The 17655-nt window shown below is 39.4% G+C and overlaps 1 pseudogene; it reads right to left on the bottom strand.

Annotated features, from left to right (window-relative positions):
* Positions 1 to 14796: 14796 nt before the first annotated feature.
* On the bottom strand, positions 14797 to 16190 carry LOC143878897 (vacuolar protein sorting-associated protein 52 A pseudogene; annotated as a pseudogene).
* Between the last annotated feature and the right edge of the window lie 1465 nt (positions 16191 to 17655).

Below are 17655 nucleotides of genomic sequence, written 5' to 3'. Positions count from 1 at the left end.
ATAGCAAACTCATTACAGAGAGAAGAAATAAATTAATTCCCTGCTATGCCTAGAGCTAAGCATCATTGGAAGAAAAGGAAAGAACGAAGTCTGCTGATTCAAGGAAGCTGGAAAAATGATATAAAATTAAAATACAAGAAGCAATGAAATCATAATCTCTTATTTTACAAAATTTCAACAATTAGCAAACACCCAGCTCCATTCACACATCCTGTATCAAACACATTAGCTAAATCTACATTCCAACTATGAATTAAGAAGAAATATCGGAATCACGAGATTAGAACTATGATCATGCCTTAAAAACAAAACTCAAGGATCTTCATAACAACATCTAATCATAGACAGCCACACAAACACCAAATCGAAACAAGAGCAGGTTAGGGATTTTACCTGATTTGAAGAAAGAACAAAAAGGAAAATGATCTTCTTTGAAATTCTTGATCTGAAATTACCCCTCTGAAATTCTCTTGATTCTTCTCACTCTTTTTATGGATTTAAGGTGATAAGATTACCGGATCTCCGGTCGAAATGATCTAGGAAGAGATCGAGACACGGCCGGGGCTCCGGTCGAACACACCGGAGAAGATCATAAATCTCTCTCCCTCTCTCTCTCTCACTCTCTCTCACGAGAAAATGAACAGTGTTTTCTTTTTTGCTTTTGATTTTTTTTTTATATATGAAAACAACTGTGCTGATATTCGCACCCCCAATTGATGGGCGCACAAAAAAGGATGAGTCGCGCCCGCCATTTTTGTCTTATTTGGCCTGGGCGCGACCATCACAGGATAATCCGCCCCCCTTTTGATTTGTAATGCGCACCCTCTTTCCCGGCTCGTCTTATTTGACCAATCAGATCGGATTTTGATGAAATTCGGCGGGGGTCTTGGTGAGACCCCAATCTATCTTATGATGCAATCCGGGATCCTAGCTTGGTGATTAAAAAGGGTTTCGCCCAAGCACAGCGAACTTGGGTCCGGTTAAAATGGGGTGTCTACAGATGCCCCTCTTTGGCAGAGCGTGCTTGTCACGCGAATAGCAAAGCTGAACAGACGACACATTTTGACTGACCCAAAAGCAAAGCAAATTTTTGAGTTTTCAGTTTTAAAACGATATATTCAAAGGTAGAACTCTACCAAAAATAGGGAGATAGCCTCTCACCGACTCTTGACTCGGCAACTAAGACATCTCAAAGAGATAGTCTCTCCCTAATACTCATAACTCAACTATCTAAACTAGTTAACAAAAAACGAACGAACGATTGCAAAACACAAACACTTTCTTTTTAATATCAGGCTAAGCCAAAGTAAACATATCAGTTGCTCAAAGAGCACCAACGAAACAAACAAATTAATCACTTCAATCACTCAAAGAGCTTTCATTTTTTTTTTTTTAATTTTTTAGAAACCACATTGCAATTTGTCCAAGACAAGTATAATTCGAAACACTCAAAGAGTTTTTTTTTTCTTTTTAGAAACCTGTAGAAATAGGCCAAAAACCAATGTATCAAAACTCGTCCAAAACAAGTTCAAAACCAAACACTCAAAGAGTTAAATTTTTTTTAAAAAAATCATGCCGATCAGTCAAAGACTCGACCAATTATCAGGGTAATCGAATATTCGAGCTAAACTCAAACTTCTAATACCCGAGGCGAGACTAAGTCTCAAGCCCAGTGATAGTTATACAGATCATTGCTGAAAATAAATCTGTTTAACTATCAGAGTAATTCTGACTCCTCTCTTTCAAGGTAGCGAATCACTCCGGATCACGCGGTTCTGCTAAACAGTTCCACATAAACCCAAATTCGTAGGTCCTGCTAAACAGTCCCCTACAAACTTCTTCGCAGATACACATGACTCCTAACACGTTAGGAAGCTGCACATTACAGAACGATGATTAGGTAAGTCATTACTTGACATTACAATACTAATCATCAGGGTACTAAATACCCGGGAGAAGGAAAAACCAATCTGCGTAACGCCGGATCGGAAATATTTTCCTTATTAAAACATTTCAAAAAGACCAAACCGTGTAACACAGGTTCGGTAATTTTCATCTCTATTAAAATTTTTCAAAAAAAGACCAAACCGTGTAACACAGGTTCGGTAATTTCAAACTCTGTTAAAATCTTTCAAAAAAAAGACCAAACCGCGTAACGCAAGTTCGGTAATTTCAAACTCTGTTAAAATTTTTCAAAAAGACCAAACCGCGTAACGCAAGTTCGGTAATTTCAAACTCTGTTAAAATCCTTCAAAAAGACCAAACCGCGTAACGCAAGTTCGGTAATTTCAAACTCTGTTAAAGTCTTTCAAAAAGACCAAACCGCGTAACGCAAGTTCGGTAATTTCAAACTCTGTTAAAATCCTTCAAAAAGACCAAATCGCGTAACGCAAGTTCGGTAATTTCAAACTCTGTTAAAGTCTTTCAAAAAGACCAAACCGCGTAACGCAAGTTCGGTAATTTCAAACTCTGTTAAAATCTTTCAAAAAGACCAAACCGCGTAACGCAAGTTCGGTAATTTATCTCGTCGATCAGTCTAAAACTTATTCGACCACTTATTAGGGTACTCGAATATTCGAGCTAAACTCAAACTTCTAATACCCGAGGTGAGACTAAGTCTCAAGCCCAGCGATAGTTATACAGATCATTGCTGAAAATAAATCTGTTTAACTATCCGAGTAACTCTGACTCCTCTCTTTCAAGGTAGCGAATCACTCCGGATCACGCGGTTCTGCTAAACAGTTCCATGTAAACCCAAATTCGTAGGTCCTGCTAAACAGTCCCATACAAACCTCTTCGCAGATACACATGACTCCTAACACGTTAGGAAGCTGCACATTGCGGAACGATGATTAGGTAAGCCACTACGTGACATTACAATACTAATCATCAGGGTACTAAATACCCGGGAGAAGGAAGAAAAGACCAATCCGTGTAACACAGGATCGGAAATTTTCCCCTAATTAAAATCTTTCAAAATGAACGAAGAAAAGACCAAACCGTGTAACACAGGTTCGGTGATTCCACCTATTAAAACTTTTCAAAATGATTGAAGAAAAGACTAAACCGTGCAACATAGGTTCGGTGATTCTCCCTATTAAAACTTTTCAAAATGATTGAAGAAAAGACCAAACCGTGCAACACAGGTTCGATGATTCCCCCTATTAAAACTTTTCAAAATGATTGAAGAAAAGACCAAACCGTGCAACACAGGTTCGGTGATTCCCCCTATTAAAATTTTTTAAAATGATGAAGAATTTACCATCTTTGATCAATTTCACTAATGGGCCAGTCATCTCTTACCAAGAATAACTGGGAGCGCATGATCTTTGCTGAAAGCAAAACTCAAATAGATTGATGAAATTTTCAGGTGCTGACTCTCTTTTAACAAGTGAGAAGCATTCTGATGAGGTTTAAAGGATGCAGGAGTAGATTCTATACTCCGCGGAAAATTGAAGTTTCTGAAACTGACTCCAAAAGAAACAATTTGATCAAGGAATTCAACTCAAAGAGTATGTTCAAACTTCTCTGGTTTCTATTTGCTAAGAATAGATATCCCAATTATCATTGTGCAATATCTTTTATGACGCAAGTCATAAAAGATGCCCCTAGTATGATGTGCTTCCATGACAAGGTCTTAAGAAAGCAGAACCAAGGTAAGTAGGAAAAATTCGAGTTTGCATGGGTTCTTTCTTTGGTATAGTGGTAAGACCAACTCCACAAAGGCTGAACGTAAGAGTTCTTCATTTTGCTCAGTGCTTGAGGCTTTGATGTTTCAGGCAAGTCTGAATAACAAATCTCTTGCCCTTCTTTGATTCTTAAACCAGGATCTACTTTGAATTTTCTTTTCACTTTGGAAGGTATACACCCATTCTCTCCAGTGCCAAACACTTTTGATTCTAGAAGAAAACAATGATAAACAAGGAACAGACTCCTGAGGACTCTTTCAAAGAAGACTTACAATTATTCAAAGGACTTGACTAAATTTTGATTCACCCTTAGATAAAATGTGTTATTTTTAAATGGTAAGGTCAGCCACTCTCAGAGTAGTCTCAAAAACTATGTCAAGATGACCTAATTTCCTCCATCGGGATTTCCGTCATGGTTATACCCCCTTCGGATTGCTCGGTTTTAATGTCCCTAGTTTAAAAAGGATATTAAAGTAAGTCTTGTCGACATTACTCGGATTCCAGGATCCTGCCATGCGTAGAGGTTGCTTCTCCGTCTCCTTAATTTCTCTTTTCGAAAGAAGTCAAAACTAATGCTTTCCAATTTCGGTCTAAAAGACCACTTGTCTCAACTCTTGCTTTCCAAGTTTTCAGTCTAAAAGACTACTTGTCCCAACTTTTGCTTGCACTCGAACTTGGGAATTCTACGTAACTGAGGAACTCATTCTACTTCTATTCAACTCAACTTTTCATGGGAAGTATTTGCCTCTGACTAGATTGTCTCTTCAAGTTTCCAATCTAGCATACCACTACCCTTACTTTCTGATAAGTCAATCCCTTTGCTTGTTGACTTAGCAAGTGTATATCTCTAGGCCGGCCTTTCGGGTTTTCAACCTAGTGGGTCTTCAGACTCTCTTTTCTTTCTGTTTTTCTTTTCATTCGCCTCGAACCTTTGCTTGTTTCACCAGAAAGACTTTTTTAGGTGAGCTTGGGTTCGAAAGGGTTGAATACCTAAGGTTCTAAGGATTTGGACCAAATCTGGTCTAGCCAGACTACCTACGTACCCCAAAAATGGAGGATCAGGTCCGCGTAGTTCGCTTTGGGGTTTTTCAAAGAATGGTTTAGCATTTAGCTTCAAAATTTTAAAAAGGATGTTATCCCAAGGTTTGACGACCGAACCTGAATTAATCAAGTTGCCTACGTACCCCTGAAGAGGTGGGGATCAGGTCCGACGTAGTTCGGGTGCATAAAATGCCCCGGGTTTAATAATGTGTTTGAAAAGAAATGGTTTAATTTTACTTTTGGCCCAAAAGGTTTACAAATGGATTTTAAAACATTAGGATTTTGGCTATAAAAGCTCAAACGATCAAGGATGGCCTCCTGACGTATTTGATGTACAAGCTCTTTTGTTTAAGGTTCAAAGCCTTTGAAAAAATTTCATTGAGAAGTCTGGCGGTTTTCTAGCAAAACTTCAACCACTGTGCTCCACTCCCATCTCGAAGATCTTGAATTTATGCTCAAGATACCACAATTTTGTCTGAAAATCTTCTCTTAATATTTCATCAGCTCATCAGAATGTCTGACGTTCAACTCTTGAGAATTTTACTCTTCAACTGGATGTCTAAAGCAGATGAAGTCTTGCTTTGCTCAACGATAGGGCATTCCCCTGGTTTATCCTTATAGGATCAAGCAAGACTACCTCAAACCCTTTTAAACAGGTTTATCAATTCTTTGCGCTCCTCGGGAGATAAAATTTTGCCACTCCATCTTTCCTGAGTTTCGGATTTCGATACCTCTATCAATGGCTTGGATTTCTTCTTTAAGTGGCTATGCTCGACGTTCTTCCTCTCGTTTGACCATCTTTCAGATCTCGAGGTGAATTTCGTCTGCATTCTCATCCGAGAAGGGGGTCTTTAATTATTTAAACATTAAATCTAAGAGTGAATCAAAGAGTATCAAAGATACGAAATCAACCATTTTATTGAATTGAAGACTGTAAGTACATTGATGATTTTTGATGCACCTCAATGGGCTCTTCATCAGTTCTGATAGAAAACAGAACATTGATTTTATATAAGAAAGACTGACAGACATGACTTCTTTTTTCTTCTTTTTTTTTTTTTTTTGACATTGACACTACAAGACTCACCAACTTTCAACCTAGGAGTTGGCATAGATTCAACAAAAAGACACTCTAAAAACTGTACGCATCTTCATGAACAAGAAACTGGCACTGAAAGTTTATGGGTAACCCGCCTTCCTTCATGATGACAGCTACTGAGTTCGATCCCGGAGTAGGAATCTCGGAAAGGGCAACCCTACAAAGTCCGGATGACCTGGCTTGTATTGATCTTCATCTTCCAGCATCGGCGAAGTCTTCTTAGTTCTGCCTGACTCTTTCTGATCCTCAATCATCGGCTCTTTTCCTTTCAAAATCCTCTTATCACTCAGCGCTGAGGTATGAGCAGGAACTGCTGATTCTGCATACCACTGAATGAGCTCATCATCTTCCATTCTCAAAACATATGGAGTACGCTTCGGTTTACTTGGCCCTGGAGTAACGGAAGTAGGAATGACTGGTTCCGCGAAGGACTGGATAAACTCATCTTCATCAATTCTCAAAATATATGGATCACCTTTCGGCGCAGGTCTCTGATCAGCACTGAGCTCGCAAGGAATAGAGAATTTTCTTTCACATTTCTGAGCAGGTTTTGATGCACTGAGTTTCTGAATAGGTTTTGGCCTGGGTTTCCGAATAGCACTGAGTTCATGGATAACATGAGGGTCATTGTCTATTACATTCTGGATCTTATATTTCAACACCTCGCAAAAATTGGTATTATGGCCAAAACATTGGTGATATGAACAATATCTCTTACTACCATGTTTCTCTGAATTTTTCAAAGGGCTTGAACAGGAAGGCAAAATGATTTTTCTTATTCTAACCAGCTCCTTTAAAGCAGCTTCATATGTACAAGGTAATTTTGTGAATTCTTTTCTGTGCTTCTCAATTGATCCTTCTTTAAGAACGAGAGGTTTCTTCAGCAACTGATGAGAATTCCCAATGTAATTCATTTCCTTCGAAGCATTGAAGAATTTCTTTCCTTTTGAAAGACCAATTCCTATTTCACACATCTTACTCTATTTCTGCTTGAGTGATTCTTGCCTGTCATTAAGGAATTCATCTATATTTTCCTGGGAAAATCGATCAATGAACCTCTCAACTACATCATTTAGGCCTTTAATCATCCTTGGGTTTAAACTGTAAAACCATTTCTTGGCCACACCAGTTAAAGAGAGTGGGAATAGCATTGCTATCTGGTCTGGAAATAAGCCTTGACCTTCTAAAAAAGTAATGAATGACATCAAATGTCTCCTTGGACACCCTATCCCATCATATTCGTCGAACTTAGGAATCTCAAATTCAGGGGGTAGGGTGACCTCCGGGAAAAATATGAAGTCATGAAGAGCCAACTTCTTTCCACTCTGAACCCTCTTATCTTCATTGTTGATGTCTAATAGTCCAAGCTCTTCTAACAACGATTTTCCCTTAACCACCTGGGTCATATTTCTGCTACACTTCTCCTTGTCATGCAATGCATCATCAACATCGACTGACAACTTCACAGGTTGGGCTGAACTCACAATCATGGAAGGGTTCGGGATAATCAGACTCTCAGAAACTGGTAACTTCTCTTTTGCTTGAGCCTTCAAATAGGTCATGTCTTCTTTCATGCCTGCTACCTCAGTGCAGATGGTTTTCAACATATCTCTTATCTTCATTAACATTTCCTCAGATTCAGCCATTTAGTAAAGACCAGGCGAAATAGGTAGAGACTATATCTGGTAAAATAAGCAAAGCAAAAGGCTACCTGAATCAAATGAGTTTGGAAATGGTTAGTCTTATGGATAGACAGTCATTTGCTGAACTCAGACATTTGAATTGGAAGCGCACACACTAGATCAATAGTCACGGGATAAAGATTCTGAACAAATACAAATAAGAGTAATCTTAAACACATCAATGGGTACTCTAACTTGGAAAGTCAAAGAGGAACTGTCTCTGAAGGTCAAAGGGAAACAACCTGCAATAATATGACCTACACCTATAAGGGTATTAGAGAAACCTCAATCCACTCCTTTAGGTCTTCTTTGGATATGACTGCTCTCATTTGGATATGAAAGAGTATGAATGATAAACACCCATAATCTAAATAGGTTTTAATCTCAGCAATAATCATGCACTCAACGGATACAGGTAAGATCAAACTTTTCCATCAATGATTTTGATATGATCCAAGGGTAAAAAGATAAATGATGAACATGGATCAAATGGAAAATCAACGGTTCAGATAATAGACCACGGCCATAAAAAATGACAAAAGTAGGGTCAAGGACCAGATCTAAAATCTGAATGATGAATATCAACAATTGTGCGATCAAGAGGATAAAAAATGATAGACCATGGTCATAAGGACAGCAAACGAGCTATCGGCCAGATCTCAAGACAAAACAGGTTGACAAATAAGGATCTAATCCTACTGAATGAGGTATATATGGGAATCAAGACAAGGTAGACTGACTCCAAAGAATAGCAATCATGCTTAACATGTTTTTGGATAAAATCCAGCAGCATAACGGCTATACGAGGAGGTTAAGGTCCAGACTAAGTAAACTGACTCTAAAGGGTAGCCGTCATGCTCAAAATGTGCTGCGAAAAATTCGACAGCATAACGGCTAAACAAGAAAGTCAACGCAAGGTAAACTCATGATTTTCCTAACTCTAAGAGATAGCGGTTATGCTCAAAATATTCTGCGAAAAATTCGGCAGCATAACGACGCTATACAAGGGATCCCCGAATAACGGTTACTAGAGAAAGGTGATCAACAGATGGACTAACCAAAGGTGAGAATATACAACAATGGGTCAAACCCTATAATCAACGGATGAAGGACTAAACCTGACCAAGGTAATAGCGGTCAAAAACCACTGACTAAATCTAGATCTAAATAAGGAATGAATACAACTGATTGAAAGGAATAAGGAATCTCTGACTTAGAGGAGAACCATAATATACATAATCAGTATGTATAGGTATACACACATACACACAAATCCTAACCAGGGGCACCAGCCCTAATTCTAATCTAGCGGAGTCAAGGAAGTCTCGACTCAAGACAGACTGATGAGTGTGCTAGGACCGTGTTGTAGCCATATAAAATGAGCTACCCTAGTCTACAAATGGGGCAAAGCTCCTAACTCTAGGCTCCACATGTGTAAGCAACACATGTTCGACCCTATATGAATGCAATATACACACGGGTACTTCCTAGTTGGGCTTCACTAGGTCAGTAAGTATATACATAATATATAAAATAAAGTAGGGCTCCGAACTCAATCTATCGGGTACTATGCGTATGAAACATACCTAATATGTATAACACAAGTACACCTAGTGTTATACATAGTATGCTTCATTGCTCATCGGCTGCTGTAAACACAAGTACACCTAGTGTTTACGGCTGCAGCGCTGGCGCATAGCTTGGAAATAGATTCAACAGTACCATCAGGGTAAAGACATCCCAGTTGGGTACGCATTGAATCTATCCCGTGGAGCCAAGAAGGAAAAACAAGGAAAAATAATGAAAGAAATAACAAATATGATAATGTATGATGTGTAGTGTGTGAATCCCTTGTTTTAATTACGCACCTATCTGGTGCCCCTGGATTCTAACGATAAAGTTCCCATTTAAAATAATTTTAACTCAAATTTCTCCAAAGTTAGTAAAAATGGCATTTTATAGAGTTAGGCAATGTTTCAAGAACTCCCCAGCAGAGTCGCCAGCCTGTGGACCCCGATCCGAAGGAGTAGAGTGAGGCGAACTAGTCCCTACACCATCCTCTGGATCATCCACGTGAATGAGAGCTCTGCCAAGGAACTCTCGAAATGGATGCCACCCTCATAGCATAGCACGAGTGGCGCTATAAAAAGAAAGAGATATGTCTTGATCCGGAACCGAGGTTCGAAATCGAGACATACCTAAAATAAACTCAGAGTCGCCATCCATGGACATGCCATGGAACCCTAAAATCAAATCCTCTGTGCAATGGATAACCAGAAATATATATGGGTTCGTGCCCGATTACGAATGGGGAAGGTCTGAGGAGCACCCCCAATTCGTCTGAGTGCAAGCACTTGGTCTCTTATGCCATTTTCATTAACTCCAAATAAGTTAGGGTAAAAATTATGTGAAATGGGAACAATCCTCAGGAATCGTCTACCTAAGCATGCATTTCCTGAGGATAGAGATAATAAACACACATAACATAAAATGAAAGATGTGCTACCTAAGCAAAGCTAGGTTATAAGTGACATGCCTAATGGGTGTCTAAGTTTCTGGTGGACACGCACATGCAAGCTACAGCTAAAGGTATAATATCAGTACAAGAAAGTAAGAAAACACATCAAAACATGAAACGCAAATCCATACTATATATGACTGAAACAGACAAATCCTAAAACTCTAATGCAAGACTGGACTCGGACCAGAATGGCCATCCATCCTAGCTGCGCTACGTATCCCGGCCTCAGGAAGAATCGGAGTCCACGTAGTTCGATGCCCTATTCTAAACTACGATGCCTAACCATCTAGAACCGCTAACCTAGACTCGATTCCACTAGACTCGACTAATTTTTAAAGCTTTTCGTACTATTATTTAAATTCCAGTGAGTGGTGGATTTTAGGACACCCTATATACCCTAACTAAATGCAGATTGATTAGCATTAAGCTAATGCAGGTGGGTCCTACATCCTAGGTATAACTAGGTTGTGCGTCCTAAGAAAAACCATAGGCTGACTATATGCCTAGTCTAGCCATCGGTTCGACTAAATGTCTAACCGATCGACTCGAGGCCTCCTAACTCTAGGGACACTCACACGACAGGACACACCATATCAATACAAATCAAGACAAACTCCTAACTCTATAACACAACCTAAATAGCTAGGACATACTCCTAACTCTAGAGGAAGATCTTTTTGAAAATAGTTTGAATATTTTTGTAATTTTGAAAGATTTAAAATGTTTATTAAAGATTTGGCTGGACTTAGGATGTGGATCCCAAGCTGCACTACGTACCCTGCTGAAAGGGATCAAGCCAATGTAGTTCGAAACGAACTCTCAAACTACACTTCTAAAAAGAAACACTCAACACTTTAGATGATTTTGGATTTTTCTGTTTTTCAAATGTTTTTGATATTTTAAAAGTTTTCAAATGTTTTTGATTTAATTTCTAATGTTTTTGAGTTTTAAAATATTTAATGTTTTTGGATTTTAAAGCTTTTCTAATGCTCTAAACCTTTAAATGTTTTTAATCTTAAAGGGAACACGCAAGAACAACCACAAACTAGGGCAAAGCCCTAAATCCAAAAGGGGAAACCCCAAACAAGCAACTAACGCCTCAAAGAGACGAACCACAACAAGAAAGATAGCGCCCCAAGAAGAGAGAAAACGATCCAAGATCCCAAGCAAGCAAAGCTCTAATAAGACTGAGTTAGCCTCTAATCAAAGCGAAGTAATCAACAACTCTAAAGGAGAAACTCCGAACTAACAACACTAAAGAGGGGGAACAAATGAGTCAGAGACTCTCTAATAACACTACCGAGTCAAAGACTCACTCTAAAAGAGGAGGCCACTCTAACTTGAGGCTAGGTAAGCCTCCTAAAGGGAAAACTCTCTACATGAGGCAAGGCTTGTCTCCGAGACACAAATGACGTAAAAAGGAATAAGAGACCCTGTGCATATTTGGCAAAGGTAAAACACCCAGCCGGGCCGGACAGCTGCCTAGCCCTAGGGTGCAACAAATGTGCAACCCAATACCCATAAGGGTAGGGGTATGCTGCCAAGCCGAGTAGGGTGTTCTCCCAAAACCAAACGACGCACAAAGAGGAGGTTTAGCAAGAGAATGAGACTGGGCAAGTCTCCTATATACAAAGGAGGGGTATGCTACTTGGACTGAGCAAGTCCCGGAAGGATGGGCTTGGGCTAGCGCCTTCATCGCCCCTTCAAGGAAAGCAACACGGTCCGGCATCAAATCACTACATTTAATTGCATCAAATACTCTACATGAGTTATCCACATTTCCACACCTTGCATACATAACCACAAGTGAACTACCACGAGAGCCATCCACGACCAAACCTCTCCTAATTAGGAATCCATGAACTTGTTTTCCTTTTCTTATGGTAAATAAAGAGGCCATAGCTGAAAAGACGCTCACTAAGGTTACTGTATCAGGTTCAATACCAGCCTCTTACTTATCACAGAACAAATCAAGGGCTTCAATTGCAAGCCCATTTTACATATAACTAGAAAGCATCGAATTCCTCCGAGACATAACTAGCTGGTGCCGGTGTATTATGCGGATCAAAAGCAATAGACCAATTGCATCGAAACAGCTAGGAAGGATTGAATTGAAATGTTCATCAATAACCGCAAATAGTCCTGCAAATATTTCATTGAATATAGATTCTTCCCCAATGAAATCATCACCAAAGAGATCTTCTGAAGTAGTAGTATCCATCAGAAGCTTGTGCAAGCTCCTGAAGAGAAGCTGTGGACCCCGATCCGAAGGAGTAGAGTGAGGCGAACTAGTCCCTACACCATCCTCTGGATCATCCACGTGAATGAGAGCTCTGCCAAGGAACTCTCGAAATGGATGCCACCCTCATAGCATAGCACGAGTGGCGCTATAAAAAGAAAGAGATATGTCTTGATTCGGAACCGAGGTTCGAAATCGAGACATACCTAAAATAAACTCAGAGTCGCCATCCATGGACATGCCATGGAACCCTAAAATCAAATCCTCTGTGTAATGGATAACCAGAAATATATATGGGTTCGTGCCTGATTACGAATGGGGAAGGTCTGAGGAGCACCCCCAATTCGTCCGAGTGCAAGCACTTGGTCTCTTATGCCATTTTCATTAACTCCAAAGAAGTTTGGGTAAAAATTATGTGAAATGGGAACAATCCTCAGGAATCGTCTACCTAAGCATGCATTTCCTGAGGATAGAGATAATAAACACACATAACATAAAATGAAAGATGTGCTACCTAAGCAAAGCTAGGTTATAAGTGACATGCCTAATGGGTGTCTAAGTTTCTGGTGGACACGCACATGCAAGCTACAGCTAAAGGTATAGTATCAGTACAAGAAAGTAAGAAAACACATCAAAACATGAAACGCAAATCCATACTATATATGACTGAAACAGACAAATCCTAAAACTCTAATGCAGGACTGGACTCGGACCAGAATGGCCATCCATCCTAGCTGCGCTACGTATCCCTGCCTCAGGAAGAATCGGAGTCCACGTAGTTCGATGCCCTATTCTAAACTACGATGCCTAACCATCTAGAACCGCTAACCTAGACTCGATTCCACTAGACTCAACTAATTTTTAAAGCTTTTCGTACTATTATTTAAATTCCAGTGAGTGGTGGATTTTAGGACACCCTATATACCCTAACTAAATGCAGATTGATTAGCCTTAAGCTAATGCAGGTGGGTCCTACATCCTAGGTATAACTAGGCTGTGCGTCCTAAGAAAAACCATAGGCTGACTATATGCCTAGTCTAGCCATCGGTTCGACTAAATGTCTAACCGATCGACTCGAGGCCTCCTAACTCTAGGGACACTCACACGACAGGACACACCATATCAATACAAATCAAGACAAACTCCTAACTCTATAACACAACCTAAATAGCTAGGACATACTCCTAACTCTAGAGGAAGATCTTTTTGAAAATAGTTTGAATATTTTTGTAATTTTGAAAGATTTAAAATGTTTATTAAAGATTTGGCTGGACTTGGGATGTGGATCCCAAGCTGCACTACGTACCCTGCTGAAAGGGATCAAGCCAACGTAGTTCGAAACGAACTCTCAAACTACACTTCTAAAAAGAAACACTCAACACTTTAGATGATTTTGGATTTTTCTGTTTTTCAAATGTTTCTGATATTTTTAAAGTTTTCAAATGTTTTTGATTTAATTTCTAATGTTTTTGAGTTTTAAAATATTTAATGTTTTTGGATTTTAAAGCTTTTCTAATGCTCTAAACCTTTAAATGTTTTTAATCTTAAAGGGAACACGCAAGAACAACCACAAACTAGGGCAAAGCCCTAAATCCAAAAGGGGAAACCCCAAACAAGCAACTAACGCCTCAAAGAGACGAACCACAACAAGAAAGATAGCGCCCCAAGAAGAGAGAAAACGATCCAAGATCCCAAGCAAGCAAAGCTCTAATAAGACTGAGTTAGCCTCTAATCAAAGCGAAGTAATCAACAACTCTAAAGGAGAAACTCCGAACTAACAACACTAAAGAGGGGGAACAAATGAGTCAGAGACTCTCTAATAACACTACCGAGTCAAAGACTCACTCTAAAAGAGGAGGCCACTCTAACTTGAGGCTAGGTAAGCCTCCTAAAGGGAAAACTCTCTACATGAGGCAAGGCTTGTCTCCGAGACACAAATGACGTAAAAAGGAATAAGAGACCCTGTGCATATTTGCCAAAGGTAAAACACCCAGCCGGGCCAGACAGCTGCCTAGCCCTAGGGTGCAACAAATGTGCAACCCAATACCCATAAGGGTAGGGGTATGCTGCCAAGCCGAGTAGGGTGTTCTCCCAAAACCAAACGACGCACAAAGAGGAGGTTTAGCAAGAGAATGAGACTGGGCAAGTCTCCTATATACAAAGGAGGGGTATGCTACTTGGACTGAGCAAGTCCCCTAAGGATGGGCTTGGGCTAGCGCCTTCATCGCCCCTTCAAGGAAAGCAACACGGTCCGGCATCAAATCACTACATTTAATTGCATCAAATACTCTACATGAGTTATCCACATTTCCACACCTTGCATACATAACCACAAGTGAACTACCACGAGAGCCATCCACGACCAAACCTCTCCTAATTAGGAATCCATGAACTTGTTTTCCTTTTCTTATGGTAAATAAAGAGGCCATAGCTGAAAAGACGCTCACTAAGGTTACTGTATCAGGTTCAATACTAGCCTCTTACTTATCACAAAACAAATCAAGGGCTTCAATTGCAAGCCCATTTTACATATAACTAGAAAGCATCGAATTCCCCCGAGACATAACTAGCTGGTGCCGGTGTATTATGCGGATCATAAGCAATAGACCAATTGCATCGAAACAGCTAGGAAGGATTGAATTGAAATGTTCATCAATTACCGCAAATAGTCCTGCAAATATTTCATTGAATATAGATTCTTCCCCAATGAAATCATCACCAAAAAGATCTTCTGAAGTAGTAGTATCCATTAGAAGCTTGTGCAAGCTCCTGAAGAGAACTTCATAGGGATATTTGAGAGAGCTTGCTTCAGCTATATGCGGAATCAATGCAGGTTGATCAATTTCCTTCAAAATGTTTATCCTTTCCCCCAATGCAAAAACAGCAGATCTATTCCTCAAAGGTTCTCGCCCTCTTGAAAAAAAGGCTAGTGCTCCTGGTCTCTACTCCAATCAAATCACTTGATGTTGCGATATCCAGCTGTAATTTCTCCAATGCTTGTATGTAAGCACGGAAATGCGCACTTAGAACCTTGTTCATTGCGTCAATGTATGCTGCACGAACCTCGAGATAAACCTCCTTACCATGCTCTTTAAGAAGGAAAACAGCATACTTGTATTTTAGGAGAACACTTTGCTGTAGAATCTGAATATTTGTTTTGGGCTTTCTCAATGCATAAAGCTTCTGAACAGTGAACTCAAATACCTTCGAGACTCCTTTTTGCCTTAGTCTTTCCAACTCAGGCTGAACATCTTTTAGAGCTTTTGATGTTTTCACCATAGGATCAACTTCAACAAATTTCAGCTTCTTACTCAGTAACTCAAGTGTCCTCATAAATTCGTCATTCACCTCTCCGTCAACGATTATGTCAACCATCCTTGGAGGAACAATAATGTCTTCAACAAATTTTGCCAATTTCAACTCTGCCTCCTTGCGATTTTTAAGCTTCAGACCCATATCCATGGATTTCTCTTGAAGGCTTTTTATTTCTGAACTTATAGAACCAATCTCAGCCTGAAATCCACCAAGAAGAGTTTCCATCTGTGATAAAATGCTATCGCAGTCACGAATTTGATCATGTAGGGAGACCAAGTTATCACTTTCTTTTATATAGTCCTGAATTGAGTCCAGTTCAACTTGGCGTATGTTATTTTCAACACTCTTCGCGTATTCCCACAGTTTTGTGCCTTTAGCTAATATATTAGCCATTACATCATCGTTCTTACATTCTTCTAGTTCTTGTTATAGCCCCTCCAATGACACATCGTCGCTGCTAGAATCGTCCTCAAAAGCCAAGTCCCCAACAAATACTCCCAAATCAAATTCATGCTTTTGGATATCATGTGAATCACCATAAGACTCAACCAATTTGTTTGAGACAGTAGCCATCTTGTAAGTACTTCAGCCAAAGCAGATTTCAGCAGACATATAGCTGTCCATCAAAGATTTCTTCATCTCTTCAATGATTGCGCTTGGTATGCCTGAATAGATATGCTTTCCAACCATTGTCACAGTACAATAGTATAAAGCCAGCTCCTAAAGAGAATGACTTTATTGCAATCATATCTTTACCATTTTGCTAATCACCTTATATCTAGCAATTTGAGAAGAGAGCCATCAAAACCATGATGGTTCTCTGATGTAAAACATAAGCTACCCAACAGAATAGAAGCAAGATAAGCGAAATGCCCCGGCCATTAGATTATGGACAAGGGCAGCTATCTAAATAATCCCAAGCGGATGCCAACATGATTTGGAGAAAGGTTACTCTTATCAAAATTGTAGATGGCTACCAACAATATAAAAGTATGGGTGATAACAATGGCCACACTCCCATCACAATGCTCATTACAGGCCCATTGAATATTACACTATAAAACATTTCACCGATTTCATTAAACTTGGCAATCTCAATATCAATTTTTAAAAGCAATCAAACAAGATTTCAATGCAATTATCGCAACAAGCTGATATTATATCAGTTACCACCAGCACCCATATAAGCGGTGCCTCGCTTGAACGAGTATACAAAACTACCTCACTCCTTTGCACAAAGAAACATGAAATTAATGGAATGCATGCAGATTCTACAAATTGGAATGGGACATTGACCAATACACACAGGCAAGGAAATGAATCACATAATGCAACCAATATATCCGCTTAACACCTATGATCTTCAAGGTTAAAGCACAGTTAATGACGAAAAATTGAAGATAACTATTATCTTTATGTGAGTGTCAAAGTCTAAGGATGCCAATATCAACGCCTCTGATCAGTATCCACTTTGCAAAAATTTCATGAAGTACTCATAGCAAACTCATTACAGAGAGAAGAAATAAATTAATTCCCTGCTATGCCTAGAGCTAAGCATCATTGGAAGAAAAGGAAAGAACGAAGTCTGCTGATTCAAGGAAGCTGGAAAAATGATATAAAATTAAAATACAAGAAGCAATGAAATCATAATCTCTTATTTTACAAAATTTCAACAATTAGCAAACACCCAGCTCCATTCACACATCCTGTATCAAACACATTAGCTAAATCTACATTCCGACTATGAATTAAGAAGAAATATCGGAATCACGAAATTAGAACTATGATCATGCCTTAAAAACAAAACTCAAGGATCTTCATAACAACATCTAATCATAGACAGCCACACAAACACCAAATCGAAACAAGAGCAGGTTAGGGATTTTACCTGATTTGAAGAAAGAACAAAAAGGAAAATGATCTTCTTTGAAATTCTTGATCTGAAATTACCCCTCTGAAATTCTCTTGATTCTTCTCACTCTTTTTATGGATTTAAGGTGATAAGATTACCGGATCTCCGGTCGAAATGATCTAGGAAGAGATCGAGACACGGCCGGGGCTCCGGTCGA

This window comes from Tasmannia lanceolata, unplaced genomic scaffold (genome assembly GCF_043159265.1).
Source record: "Tasmannia lanceolata isolate RefF3 unplaced genomic scaffold, GAP_Taslan_0.1 ptg000006l, whole genome shotgun sequence".
Lineage (NCBI taxonomy): Eukaryota > Viridiplantae > Streptophyta > Magnoliopsida > Canellales > Winteraceae > Tasmannia > Tasmannia lanceolata.
The sequence above is the reverse complement of the archived record's forward strand: the minus strand, read 5'-3'. Positions and strand labels throughout refer to the sequence as shown.